We start from the raw sequence: 11,093 nt of genomic DNA on the forward strand, positions 1-11,093 counted from the left end.
TTGCTAATAAATCTTAGTTATCATCATACAACGCTCTCCACCATATATCGTCATCAACCACTTTTGCCACAGTCGCAACCATCATTTCTTCCAAATCAAATATGTATATAAAATCGTGCATGAAAACTTAATTACTACATTCACAGTATAATAATGTAACACCCATAAAATTCAAGCAAATTTAAAACTTTTTAAAACATTTAAAACCATTACGTTATTACAGTTTACTTTCAAAATAATTTAAACATCAGAGTATCCCCAAAATCAATCATGAAAATGTAAGGAGGTGCACGATCACGCTTTCGCTTTCCCGCAATCATCAGAATACCTGAAACAATAATCGATAAATGTAAGCTCGAAGGCTTAGTGAGTTACCCCCAAAATACTAACCCATACTAACCAAAACAAATATCATATCAATATAAATACATAAAAACATGCATAATGAGCCTTCAGCCTGACTGGACCGCCTCGCAGGCCTTCAGTCTATCTAGACCGCTCTCCGAGCTTTTGACACGTCTGGATCGCCTTGTAGGGCCTTCAGCCTATCTGGACCGCTTATCAAGCCTTCGATTTGACTATCATACCCTCCTGGGTCTGTAGTCTATCCGGACCGCCCTGGGTATGTTGGCCTTCAGCACAAAGCAGGACCGCCTCAACCCAAACCCCCAATCAAACAAACATGTGCACATACATATCATACGCTAGCATATATAACAGTCAACCGATCTAACAGATCAAATAGCATAGCAACATCCTATAACCAGGATACCGACCTAACCGGTCACTAATATAGCATCATCCTATGCCCAGGATACTGACCTAACCATGTCACTAACATATTTACAGATAATCATACGGATCTAACAGATCACATAGCTTAGCAACATCCTATAACCAGGATACCGACCTAACCAGGTCATTAACATATATACATATAATCATATGTATCTAACAGATTACATAGCATAACAACATCCTAAAACTAGGATGCAATCATAAAGGGTCGGCCTTGGTGCCGTAAACCCTGTTGATATATTGAGGAGAACTCACCTGACACTGCTGAAGTCCTGCAGGTACACTCCAGCTGCTGATTGACAGATTCCCGAACTGTCAACATCAAACAATACCCAATTAATAATTGGGTTCCAAGCCCAAAGTCCAACTAACACTCCAAAGGCCCAAAAGTCAAGTAATGGGCCAAGGCCCAATATATGGCCCAATTTTCCAAATTGGGCCTAGACCTCTACATGGTCTTTCCTTAAGGCCCATCCATTTATTCCAGTCTAATTCCCATGGCCAAATATCACATGATCATAAAGGTCCAATTATGGCCCATCTATGGCCCAATTTTCCAAATTGGGCCTAAGTCCTCACATGGGCCTTATCCTAAAACCCAAACAATTATTTAGTCCATTTACTTATTCTTAGGAAGCCCATTAATAGCCAATCACCAAAACCCAATAGAAAGGCCCAATTCAAGGCCCGGGTGAGATTAGGGCTTTCACATGAAATGATGATTAGGGTTAAGTGTTTCTTACTTAACCCCTTAAGGACTTAACCCATTAAGGACTTAATCCATTAAGTCCATCATCGCTAAGTTAGCTTGCCAATGATTATTAATTATTATTTTAGGTTTAATAATTAATTCTCGTGTGTGTCCCAGACGATTCCCACAATTAGGGTTTTCCAAACCCTAATTAGGGTTATCCAACCCATTACTAGCCCATTAGTCCATTGGTTGGGCTTTTAGGTCACATTGGGCCTTATTGGCCCATTAGAGTTCTATTGGGCCCACTAGGGTTTCTTGGGTCCAACATTGTCCAAACATCCCCCAAACGAGGTCCAAACACAATCAAAGCACACCATCACCCGACACGGCGGCCGGTGGCGGTAGCCACCACCCTACGGTGGTGGTTTGAGCTTTCTTTCCATTATTCCTACTCTATTACATTTTTACAATGCAATTTTCAATAACACCCGCACACTAGGCTACACACACTAATAAAATGACACCCACACAAGGTGGTTTATGGCGGCAGCCGCCACCTCACGGTGGCGGTGGTGGTTGTTCTTGATTTCCCAGCCAACTACTACACACTCTACAACAGAAACAAACACCCACCCGCTTTCTTTCTTGCAAACAACGTCATAAGTGGCATAACAGCGGCACAGCGGCGGCCACCATGGCTAGAAGCCATGGTGGGTCTTTTCTTCAGTCCCTGACAACAGTAACCCGCACTACACCCGATCACGAGCAGCACAACCCGCACACTCATCCTATTTACTCAGGAGAATAAATCCAACACCCACCCGTGGTGGGTGGTGACGACAACAGCCCAAGAAAACGGCAGCAGCAACGACCATTGGTGGCAGAACTTCCCCCACGTCGGTGGTCACTTCGAATTGACAGCAACAACGGCAAAGGAGCGGAGAAACGAGAGAAGAACACGACAGGGAGATGGCGATGGTTGGCAGCTTCGTCTTCCACAGCAACAATGGCTGGAGGAGGATCGTCCCCTAGCCTTCCCGATGGTCTGCAGTTTGTCCGGTCATAGAGGATATCATCGCTGGTCTTGGTTGCTCGAAACAGGAGACATGGTGGTGATCGGACGCGACTAGGCAGCAGTCGAAGGTAGTTCACGATGAGGGTGGCGGCTGGAGGGTGAAGAGGGAGGCATAAGGTGGTTGCGGCTGATGAGAGGAGCTCTAGGGTTAGGGTTTGACAGTAATGAGGCATATATACCCGGTTCCCACCCGTTTTTCCCATAACAACACAAATGGTCCCTCCTTGCAATATTCTTTTCAAAACAAATCCCAAATTTACCAATTAGAACCCGCCTTTCCAAAATCCTTTCATCTTAGATCCATAATTTACTTTTTAACCCCCACTTCCATAAATTCTTACATATTAAGTCCAAATTTAAGTCCAAATAATACCATACACCCCCTTGACTTATAAAAATCTTTACATATTAAGTCCCACAACTACACTTTAACCCCTGGAGTTCAAATCTTGTCATTTGACTTCCCGAAACCAACACCCAACTAATTATTATTTAATTTCTAAGCTCTAACAATATAAAATAATAATAATTACTTCCCAGGGTTCCTGATTTATTATTTAATTAATCTCTTTAAAATGGGATGTTACAAATAAACATATTAATTCACTCATTTTGAGTTTAATGTAAAACAGTTATAAGAACTTGTACTACACACAAAAAATATTCACAAGAAAATTAATACAAGAATTCATACATAAATCATTCATATTTTAACAGAAACTTCACAAAAAAATTAACAACTAAATATAGTCAATTCACAATTTAATACATAAAATTCGTAACTTAATATAGTAAATTTACAGTTTAATAAGAAAAATTATACATTCACAACCATATTCTAAACTTAATACTTACAATAATACATTTGAGGCTAGTTCTACTTTCAAAGTTTAACTTACACAATATTCACAGTTTAAATTTTACATACTTTATTCAAAATTAAAGAAAATTATATTTGTGTATAATGTCTCTTGTATAATGTCTCTGTCACACCCTTGGCCGCCAGTGGAAACGCTGAGGTGCACGACGTAAATCAACGATCACGATTATTGAACATACATTAAACAGTACAAATACAATATTATACTATAACCGAAATAGAAATTACATTGATAATGACTATTGTTAAATCGTGAAACACGCCTAACAATCCGACGTTTACAACTATATAATATAATTAATGAAGAGTCTTTTGAGCGAACACTTCCGACCTACTAAATAACCTGAGAATACATGCATTTACAATACGTCAACAAAATTGTTGGTGAGTTCTACAATTTTTGACACAAAGTATTCTTATAACCAAAGTGTTTCATAAAATTTATCTGGTGACCCAACTTTTATAAATACGTACTTTTCTATCAAAAGTATAAAATAATTGAGTTATGAAAATGTATTTGGACTCATTTATAAATACTATTGTTCAAATCCAAATGTACAAAATTTGGAAAAATACATATAAGTAATTCAGACTTATATCAAAATTATACGGTTTTCATGATCAAAATGTTTTTTATATAAATATTTTTGAATACCAATTTATATAAAAGAAAGTCATATCACTCTTTGTGAAAATATAAAATAATCAAATTTACTCTTGAAACCTTGTACAAGCATTTGTATAGTTTATATGTAAAACTCATAAGTTTCAAATTTATAAACTTTGTAGATTCGTGTCGTGGTATTATTTAAGTATTATCTTACTTAATTTGGGAACCGATACTCAACCAGTGGGGCAAATTCCTCCCATATACATATTGTGTTTTCATATAAAACAAATGATTTTATAAATAACTTCTTAATTGTAAGTTATTAAACCTCGTTCAGTCGTGGCATGATATTAATTAAGTATTATATGACTTAATTTCTGGTATTGACAGTTATCGTTTTTAGTCACAAACTATTCCACTACTTGCAGTCTCTTTCGACTAGTATAAGTGAACAAAAATCCCGTATAAACCCTATATCGATTCTATTCGGTAACAAGATAAATCTGGGATCTATGATGAGGTTATAACCGAACTGTGACTAACACCTCTGCACCAACACTTGGAAGTTTTAGTGTTGAAAGTACACGCTCACGTTTATTTACTATCGTGGACTTTATCGTCTAGGAACGTCAATGCTTGTTTCGACTCGTCAACCGATGGTTGTAGCTAGCAACCGATGGCGGGATGTCAACCCATATAAGTTTCCAATACTGAACTTATACTTGGTGTTCCTCGCTTCATACTGATTAACGGTTATGACACAGATAACTTTCCACTAAGATGTACGGTCTTAGTATTTTTACAAGGGAGACCATATAGCTTAGAAAATGATCCAAACTCATATGACTTTAGAAATGAATGTAGCTTCTGCTGAGAGACCCGAGAGTGTTGGATCCTAAAAATGAGTCTAGGCATCCTAATCCTAAACTCTCCATTATAAGTATATCGAACAACTATAATTCTTTGATATTTAGGATTAATTATTGACTAGAGTCTTTTGATATTTGAGATTCCTAATACTTAACACATTTCCAAATTTTATTATCTGTCATGACAAAATTTAGGCAACATAACGACTATTATTATAACATTTACTAGGTTTCAACCAACGTGAAACCAACAATTTCCATGATATTTATAATTCACAAGATTAATACAATATAATATTTCGCAAACGACGGCTCTTAATTATTAAAGTCGACTATATTATTTATTGCAAAAATAATCCATAACTTAGTAAATTGAGTTATATTTTTATAATAAATATAAAAATATATTAATATATTTTCCATTCATTTTTACACAGCCTTATATATTAAAAGTTAAATTTGATAATTTTAACTAACAATTATAAAATTTCATAAATTTAGTATTTCCATAATATATAACAATGTACTTTCATTTTATACGCGAATAATATTTTGAGTAATTTTTACATCTTTTCATATTTCCATAATTATGGTATATGTGTTCCTATCCATGTGAATTTGCGATTTCCAACAACCATCATAAGATAAGGTTTATGACAAATTCAAACTCATACGGACTGAACTTGATTAATCTCTATTTCTTGCCATCTAGTAGCACAAGGGCCTACCATTGCTTCCAAGTTATTAAGCAACTCGCCTACACTGATCAATGTATTTTTACTGATCAAGGTGCTTTGCCTTGTGCAGTCAAATGAGAACTCATAGAACTCACATCCATAGTCAACTTAACTGGAATGAACACAGAAACAAGAATATGTCAACACGATAGGTTATAAACTTCAAGCTGTATGCGAGTGATTACTAAAAGGTTTATTCTTGATTAGTTCCTAAAACTTTTCAAGATCATCAAGACTCCTACTGACCTCTTGACATATAAAATACTCTTGTCAAGGAACATTTCTCGACAAACGAATATTCAAGAGTTAGTGCGGGTTCTTATCAAGATCACACTTCATATAATTGGTCTTAGTCAGTCTTTGTTTTATCTAAAACATCACAACTACCAATTTCAAATGTGCAAGAGTAAAAAAAAAATTCTACTCCACATTTCATGAGGTGTTATAAACCTACTTAGAATATGTTACTCAAGGTACAACTTGAAGTAACGCGAGTATAACTCAAAATTTTGATTTTGGAATGAAGTACGACTCATCCTTTTGATTTAACCATTTCAACAATTCCCGATACATCTTCTTAGTCATGTAAATGCACTAAGGTGTCCTTAGAGGATCAATTGTGACATAGTTCCATAATCATTAGGTTGATCATAAAGCACAATACTAAAGTGCTCTCCTTTCCTTTCAAATTGGAGAAACTTTTATCTTTCTGCCTAATTGATTCTTCTCATTCGTTCTGCTATACTTTGAAACATTCAAGATATCTGAATTATACTTAATCTTATAAGCACAACCATATTTACTTAACCAACAGTAAATCATGACGAATAGACTTTATCGTCATTTGTGATGGATCTGACCAGTCCATATCAATGTGTACTAGATCGTTTAGTCTTTCACCTGACTCACATATACATATGAACAAGGAATTAGTCTTAATTTCCCAAAGATCAAGATTCTCATGCATCGCACAATTCAAATCGCATGATTCCAAGTTTCTGTCCAATTGAAACTTGGGTGATGAGAATCCTTCCTCATTTGGTAAATTGTGACACTACTACTAACGATATAACCAATAATCAAATCCATTTCAATATTGCTAACAGTCGAAATATAAACACCAATTTTCATAAATGCGACTGCAAGGAAATTTAAATAATATAAAATCAAATTTTCTTTTGTTGATAAAATGTGGAAATCTTGTCCTTACGACGCAAATACATATGAAAACTATGTTACTAAATATTATCATAACTCCTAAGTAGCAGCTCAAAAAATCCGATCATCGAACCATGTGATTTAAATTCATTTCTTCACGATCAGGCTCAGCTCACTCTTCTTTTAAGCTTCCTTCCTTTTCTTCGATCCTACAAAACATCAAAATACAATCTTATCACATCATGTATTAAGAATCTATAAAATGGAACTTAATAGAGTTAGATAGTGGACTTACCTGAAGTAGTCATACAATTTGACTTTACCATCCTTGCGATCCTTCAGGTAGGTACGGAAGCTTCGCATCCAATGCCCCTTCTCTTGGCAATAGAAACATATGGACTATTTGGGGTTGACACATGGGACTATCTCAAAATTTGTCTTTCTCTTCTGATCAAACTTTTCGACCATGACCGATTTCTCTCCCTTAGGAGGAGAAACGATTTCTGGATTATCACCTTTGCCATCACCAATATACATGGGAATTTGGGATGTAGATCTTCCAATCAAATTTGCTTGACCAGTGCGCCAAAGCATTGCTGCTTCAGCAACAATTAGCAAATATGTCAGATCAATAAGGGTCATGTCGTTGTCAGTCACATAGTAGTCTTTAATAAACTGACTATATGACTCGGGAAGTGACTGAAGAACCAAGTCAACAACTAGCTTCCTTGGGAAAACGACACCCAACATCCCTAGTCTATCAATGTGTGACTTCATCTTCAAGACGTGTGCGCACACAAACCTACCATCTTGGTGTTTGCTTGCTAATAGGGCTTGATTGACCTTGAACTTTTCAAGTCGATGAAAAAGTGGGTAAAAGAGAATCATAATAGGAGGTGGAGGAAGAGAAGTATGATTTCCAACTCCTCCTTTGCACGAAGAAGGGAATGGTATTTTACCTTGATCGACATGTGGAATATCATCTTCGAATGGAAAGCTTTATCCAAAGGATATAAGAAGACCATAATTGTTAGAACCATACATCTACAAAGGGAGAAACTCAAGTTAGTTGATTTAATCTTTAATATATCACCCAAATGAAATATTAAGGCTAGGACCCAACACAATAATTTAAAATTCGGAAGAGGGATGCCGTAATCCAATTGCAAGTTATTTGAAGGTAGGTAAATGACGATTTACCAATTCCACAAAGAAAAACAAAATTTTAAATGTATTAGGTTTTAGATGAAACTCCTAGATATTTTGAGATTCATTGAACTTTTCAATGGCATGTTTAATCTCGATTATGCCCTTCAAGTCACAAACAAGGTGTGAATAACCATGCAAATTAGCTTGGAACTCTCGATGTCATTTATCACCTAATTAATGTTCCTATTAACCGCACACACTCTATTGATTAATGATAATTTACGAGAAACCCATTGCCATCCTTCATTAGTCCACATTAGTGTGCTAGTTAACCACGCACACTCCACTAACTGACCAATAAGGTACAATGTGCAATTTCATGGGTTAGCATCAAATTCACATTTTCCTAAAGTAAACAAGATTGAGAATTTATTAAAGTGTTTAGTTACTTTGTATGTTCATTATACTTTTAATGATAGCTTAGTGTTCTATCCTACCCATTCGGCTAACAACCCTCCAATAGTCAAGGGTGTGTTGGGTAAGAGTGGATACCCAATGACGGTCATTTTACAGGCCGTTTCCTTAAACACCCCTTATAGACCAGCTTCGTGAATGAGACCTACTAACGGTAAGACTGACTTTTCTTATACATATATAATATTAAACCTTTAATTATATATATATATATATATATATATATATATATATATATAGTATAACGTTGTATTTTGAACTTTTAAAATACTAGGGTTTTTTAATTTTATTAAAATTTTCAAAAATTAAAACCATTTAATTTAAAAATTAAAAATTAAAAAAAAACTTTTGATTTAATAATTATTCAAAAATTAAACAATTATTTAAATTATTAAATCAAATAAGGATTACCAATTTAAATTAAACATATTAACTTAATCTAATCATTTATCTATGGATTTCGAAATTTAGGTAGGGATATCTTTAATTATCCAATTAAACAATTAACAAGATAATTACCAAAAATAACAACCTACTAACTTATTCCTTAGATTTCGAAATCTTCTGCTTGGAGTGGAAGGCAATGCTTTCAACCTTGCCGAAAAATCAAAAACCCTATGGTTAGGAAACCCTAGATTTCGACTCCAAGTTGGCCAAAGGAAAGGGTTTGAAAACCCTTAGAGATTTTCGAAAAACAGGGTTCCTAAACCCTAATCTGCGAAAATTTAAAGGTCTTTGGGTTTAATAGCCATAATCCCTAATTTTGTCTGGTTCAATCAATTGTACCAAATCTAATTGAAAACAAAAACCATACGCTCTGATACCACTGATGGGTTTTATACATAGCAAACAATCATATGTGTGCATGCAACCCTAATTTTAGGATCTACGTTTTCACTATTAGACATACAAGCATTGAACACAAAAACTAGAAACCCTAGGAGGGACATGTAATTTTCGAAATTAACATATAATTAGGGTTAGGATACATACCTTGATTGTTATATTGTAATAACAGTCAAATCCTTGAAGATCTTGAACTTTGGTAGCAAGCGCCACAAGCGTCGCGCCTTTGATGGCTCACAAACAAACCTAGCAACCAAGCATTAATTTAGAGAGAGAGAGAGAGAGAAGTAGAGTAGAATTTCGGCCCTTAGGTTCTTTTTGGAGTGCATAGCCGAAATTTAACCCTAAGAGGGTTTATATAGGTGATAAGGAAGGTTTAGGATAAGGCAGGTGTATCTTAGATAACCGTAATCCCTTAACTTCCTCCCTAAGGCTTCCAAGACACCCTTAGAGCCCAAGGAAACCCTAGGACACTCTAGATTTCTTCCCCCCTCTAAGGAAGGTTCTAGAATGCTCAGTTCTCAACTTTTGAACATTGTCACCTTTAGTCCCTGTAGTTTCAATTAATTCCTTTAATCCCAAAATTAAATGTAAATTAATTTATGATTAAATATTAATTAAACAATATGATTTCTAATTAATATATTATATCCATAATACATTAATAAATCATTTATATTGATTTCAAATTAATTTATTAACCAAGTAATAAATTAATAAATCATTATTTTCTCTCTAACAGTTATCATATTCAATTGTCAGGTTTGAAGGCAACCCAAAAGGACATTGCTATTATCAATTCAAATACATCCCAATTATAGTTATGGGCTTAGACACCTAATCAAGCACACAATGTGTTTGAAAAGTTTTGCTAATATTTTGTTGTTTTTTGTGTATACAAATTGTTTGTATTTAGGATTGTATGAGATGTAAGTGAGTGTGTAACACCCGGTTCCCGGTACGTATTTTAAATTTAAATAATTGTATATTTTTGCACTGGGACTCGGTGAGTTGGAGACCCAACTCGTCGAGTAGATTGGATTCTGGACACGGGTTTTAAGTAACCTACTCGACAAGTCGGGAGCTCGACTCGACGAGTAGGACTGCCTGGATGAAACTCTAATATTTAGGGTTTGCACCCTATTTAAATGCCTTAACTTGTCCCATTTCAGCCTCCATCGCCTCTTACAGTCCAGAAAAGCCCTAAATTGAAATCCTAAAGCATTTGGAGTGTTCTTGAGCCATTTTTGTTTGTTTTTGGGTTGTTTGAAGCTTGAAGAAAGAAGTGGAAGCTTGGGGGTTCCAGAAGAAGCAAGTAAATCCAGAGGTTTTGCTTCATTTCCAGCTTATTCAAGGTAAAAAGCTCCAACCATGACCATTTATCTCTTAGATCTCTAGTTAGGGCAAGTTTCTACCTTTTCTAAGCTTTAGTTGGGCCATATTTAGGATTTTGTGGTTCTAAAGGGGTATGACTTCACATCTTTAACCATTGAGGGTTCCCATGGCATAAAGGTGTCAATTTTATTGCCATAAGATCCCTATTCATCTTGTAGACTCCATTTTTGGACCTTTTGGGCTTGAAGACCCATGCATGGACGTAAATTTTGTAACTTTAAATGAAATATGGACCCTAGGAGGTCAGATCTATGTTTTGGATGCATTAATACCAACTAAAATCGATTGAATAGTTTTGGGCATGGAGGGACTCGACGAGTTGCTCATACGACTCGGCGAGTCGGGTCGTAGTTTCCCTAAACCTCTTATGATAATGGACAGTGTGTTGAGTTAGAAGAACACCCACCC

The sequence above is a fragment of the Lactuca sativa genome, chromosome 9, assembly GCF_002870075.4.
Source record: "Lactuca sativa cultivar Salinas chromosome 9, Lsat_Salinas_v11, whole genome shotgun sequence".
Taxonomy (NCBI): Eukaryota; Viridiplantae; Streptophyta; class Magnoliopsida; order Asterales; family Asteraceae; genus Lactuca; species Lactuca sativa.